Consider the following 5040-nt stretch of genomic DNA (forward strand, 5'->3'; position numbering starts at 1 on the left):
AGAGAGAGAGAGAGAGAGAGAGAGAGAGAGAGAGAGAGAAGCTAATTGAGAGAAGCTAATTGAGAGAACTCACAGTCTATATGGGGTTGGTAGGTTGCTACTTCCCAGAGAAATTCATTAGGGTCTTGGAATTCATACCCTGGGACCAGGGAAGTCAAGCCAGCACTTTCCTAAGCCAACTCAAACAGGTGTCTCAGAAATTTGTTTTCCCTGGGTCCTGATAGTTCAGGAAAGAGAAGTTTCTGTGTGCTTTCTGGCCATCCTTTCTGATCCCTACTTGTTAGCAGTGTCATTCCTGCCTCAGCCTTTATCTTCACTTGTCCGGTACACTGTCTAAGAAGTATCTGTCCCCTAAGTGTAATCATTCAGATTGACTTAAGGGCTTCCCCTGTGGCCTCAACTTAACGGCATCATTTTCCAATACCCATTTGCAAATATGGTTGCAATCACAGATCCTGGGACAATCTAAACATGTATTTGATGAAAAGACATACCCGCTACAGGCACCCCTGTACTGTGTGAAGCTCTGCCCTGCCCAACCAGAGCCGAGGTGCACCCTCGCCAGACAGGACTGCTTCTGAGTTGTAGCTGCGCTCTTTTTGAGTTGAGTTCACTCGTTCTGTGATTCTTGCCCCACTTTGGGAGGTCTCCTTGAAGGGAGACATGGAGGAAGGTGTGTGCTAGATTTCTGTACTCAGAGATCTGAAAGAAAAGCACAAAAGTTACTGGAAGGTTGTGGCTGTGTGTGATGGTGTCCAGTGGAAGCTGGGAGATTCTGAGTTCCAAACCATCCAGAGCTACATAATAAGACCCTGTTTTAAATTTTTTTTTTAAAGGAAGGGATTACAGAAGGAGGGAGAAACGGAGGTGGAGGAGCACAGCATAATGATCTTGAGCCTTTTAATCTTCTATGTGACACTCTACGTGTCTTTTGTCCCTCTTTGACTTCAAGTGAGCTCAATTCCTACTATACTGTAGAAAGCCAGAAGTGAAGGGCTTATCTCACAAGCCAGGAAGGATTCCTGGTGCTAGAGTTAAAGAGGTTGCAGCTCACATGGGCATTAAGTTACCTCCTTCAGGGAACCACCAAGTGCCTACAGGGATCTGCTGTGAGCCAGTGTCCCTTAGACGAGGACTCCCATAGGTCCTGCCTCCAAAGGTTCCATCTATGGGTTACTAATTGTTTGACCCCTTGGATGACTCATACTTTTAGCATTTAAACAAAAGAAGCAAGTACCAGTTAAGTCTCTTTAGGATGGCCTTTCGTGATAAACCCTGAGACTCTTTGGAGAGAGAAGTTTCTGGGCTTGAGAATAACTGCCTTCATCCCCCTCTGCTCTCAGGTCTCAAGGAATGTTTCCTGAGACTTAAGGGCAAACATCCCAATCTTATCCTGCAGCTACCTTTCTCAGTGATAGAGACCCAACACAAAGAAAACCAAGGCTTTCTTAATCAGGTCCGGGAAGATGCCACACTGTGAGTCTTCTAAGAACTGCACGTGTAATTGTGAACTAGGGACTTTCACTGCAGTCATCTGCCGGCCCCAGGTCCTATGCCCTTCTTCAGACTTAACACCACCCTGGAAAAGACAAGGCAGGCAGCTGGGAGAGTGAAAAATGACATCATTGCCCTTCTTGGTCCCAGATAACAGCTTGATCTCAATATAACTGACACGTTAGTCACCTTTTAAATATTCAACTCAGTGGCCTTCAGTAGTTGAGAGTGCATGCAAGTGTCACCGCTGTATAATTTATAGCTCTTCATCACCTCCAGAGAAACCCTGCATCCGCAGGCAAACACTCCTTTGTTTTAGGGGTAAAGAGGCAGACTTGTTTGAGAGACCCACTTACATGTTGAAAGCTATGCTCTGTGAGCAGAAACAGAATACAGAGACTCAACACTAACTTAGTGATGCTCTAAAGAACTCACTTGGTGTTAAAGGAAACTCAGTCACTTTTCTTTGGTTCGTTGAAATCCAGCCCCTGACAGAGCAAACAGGGAAGGAAGATTTGAAGCCCACTCAAAGACTCTTCTCATGCCTCTGGCAACTGAGTGCTCCAGAAGAAACAAACAGATTCTACTGAGAGTGCTAAGTTCCCTAGGCTCAGCTGTTTCAGCAAGAGCCTTTTTTGGAACACCAAGCCTGTTAAACACAGGCTAGTTGGTCATTTCCCCAATGGATAACAGAGTTTGGAGATGTGGTAGGTGATAGAAAGGATGGGGGACCCCTGAAAAGGTGAGCCAGCCTGGAGCATGACACAAAGTTTGAGTTTTTCACTGCCTTGCACCCCACTGAATTAGACTAGGACTTGGCTATGTATTTTTCTGTGATGGCCTTACTTAACCTATGATTCAGCATAGGTCTGCCACGGTCAAACACACAGCCCTTCTTTTTTCAACATGTATTGTCAATTTTCAGGAAACTCATACCACCCTTAGCTCCTCAAAGGAAAGTACAAACACATGATAAGGACCCAGCCCTCAAGGAGGTCATTGTGACACAGTCACTTTGGAGCAGGTGCAGAGGTCTGGGGAAGAAGACACATGTCCCAACACCGCAGGGCATGAATGACAGAGACTTGAGGGCAACTGAGTCCTGGAAGTATCGGTAGGTTGAGAAGAGGAAGAAGTGATTTCCATGTAGCTGACTAGGTGTCTTTACTCTTAACTAGATGCACATGATACCTGTGCAAGTGTGCACACATGCACATACACACTCATATACTCACACAAGCACACATACACAAATGGGCACTTGTGCACACTCACACAGCTAACAAAATACTTGTTATTACTGAGCACTCGCTGCTGCTAAGTGTTCAGCTAACATTCCCCACCCTGCATACTTTCTTAACAGGAAGAAGCCTATCGGTATCCCCTACGTTCCCAGAGAAACTGACACAAGCAGCTAGCATGAAGCTAGCATGAGGTGGACTGGATGCATGTCTGGCTTTCAGTGTCGGCATCCTCAAGCAGGTTCCTGAGTGATATGACTTAGGAAGTGGGACACTTCTTCAGTGAAACAGTTCTGACTTGTTGGCTCTGGGAACAGAAGCAGAGTATCTACATGGGTAGGGGACAGAGAAAATGGAGTCTGGGAACAAAGAAGGGAGGCCACATGGGCTGGGTCAGGCAACACAGCAGAACAAAGATCACTGTGGCCTTAATCTGTGGTCATAGAAACCAGGGAACTTAACTCATCAAGAACTACCCTAAGTGGAAGGGCTTAGAGGACTCTGGGAAGTGAAAGGCCACCAGAGCCAAATGTAGCCCTAGCAGCGGGCACAGTCAGCAGCGCCCTGTGGTATCCACCTGTCAAACAAGTCAATCTTCTTGTCTAATGAGTTTTCCTAAGGCCTGTGTGTCCAGGGCCTCACTGTATCCTGCTACCAGTGAGACAAAGGATGGTGGAACTGACCAAAGAATCAGTAGAGAGGATCCATGGCATGGCTGAAGAGAGCAAGCTGGAGGAAACATGGTAAACATCTTCAAAGGGAGAAAGCTCACTAGCTATAGGGATCGTAGCTGGGCTTAAAGAAAAAAGAAGGAGGAGGAGGAGGAGGAGAAGGAGAAGTATAGCAGACCCCAGCACTAGGATCTAGGCCAGCCTCACTAGACACCACTGAATCACCTTCAGACTGTCCTTAGTTGAAGGCAGTTCAAAGAATGACTGCATCCAGAAAGCTTGTGTCCACAGGAGGGGTAATTAACTTCTCGATATTATTTTTCACATCTGTAATGATAATACCATTTTAAGATCCACACCTGAGATGCAAGGACAGTGTTGTTTGGCACAGTAGGAGCCACCTCTGCTTGTCCTGGCTGAGGACCTGAGGTTTGTGCTTATTACCACAGAACTGTTTATATACAGAGGGCTCTTGAGGCAAGGAGGACTCCTTAATGAGTCCATGAAAGATCATCTATAAGGGGGCCCTGATAAGGGGCAGTTTTGAAGGTAGCATGTAAATTGGTGTCTAGATTCTATGTCACCTCCTAACACTTATTCCTTAAAAGCTTCTGCAAGTGAATTGAAAGCAAATGTCCGAGCCATTCTAGTGTAGTGGTCCAAAGCATAGAAAGCCCACTGTGTCTGGAAACATTCAGTGAGTAACTGTAATGCCAGAGACAGGAATACAGTTTGCTTATGTGCAGGGCACAGTGGGCTACTAGGAGGACAATCACCAACAATAGCATAACTTCACCCTAAACAAGTCTGTAGAAGTAAGTAGTTACTTACAACGATCCTTACAACTAGTAAGTCACAAGTGTTAGCACTTACGGACTGACCCGGTTCAGTGCCTAAGAGCACCAGCTGCTTTTGCAGAGGGCCTGGATTCTGTTCTCAGCACCCACGATGGCTCACAACAAACTGTAACTCCAGTTCATAACTCCAGTTCCATGAGATCTGCGTCCCTCATCTGACCTCCATCAGCATCAGGCTCATGTGTGATACACATGCACAGGCAAGTAATCTTATGTATAAATTTTAAAATCTAAAAGAGAAAGTTACCTATATCAGCATGCCTTAAGAAAAACAAACAAACAAACAAACAAACAACACAAAAACCTTTTCTTCAAAGAGGAAACTTGAATATTTCCTCTCTGAAGACTAGAGTACAGATGTCCTGTCCTCTCTCATCACACAGTCTGATTCTAGAATACCTGGTTTTGACTCCTCCTTTGCCACCTGCTGGCCTTAGGAGCTCCTCAGTTTTTCAGCACTTGATGTACTCCTGCCAGGGTGACAGAGGGCTATAATGAAGAGCCAACCTACTAGACACACTGCCCTTAGCATCTGGAGCTAGTAAATTCTATGGCATTTCTAAATGAAAACTGTCTAAGGACTATTTAACATCTGACCAATTTAAAAGCTGTCTAGGAACAGACAATGTATTTATATTCCATAAGTAAATGGTGGCTACATTATCTATCATCTGTCTATCTGTCTGTCTGTCTGCCTGCCTGTCTGTCTGTCTGCTTATGTATTTACTTATCCATTTATTCACCTATCTATCCACCCATAGCCCCATCTATCTATTA

The sequence above is a fragment of the Grammomys surdaster genome, unplaced genomic scaffold, assembly GCF_004785775.1.
Source record: "Grammomys surdaster isolate TR1022 unplaced genomic scaffold, NIH_TR_1.0 188, whole genome shotgun sequence".
Classification (NCBI taxonomy): Eukaryota; Metazoa; Chordata; class Mammalia; order Rodentia; family Muridae; genus Grammomys; species Grammomys surdaster.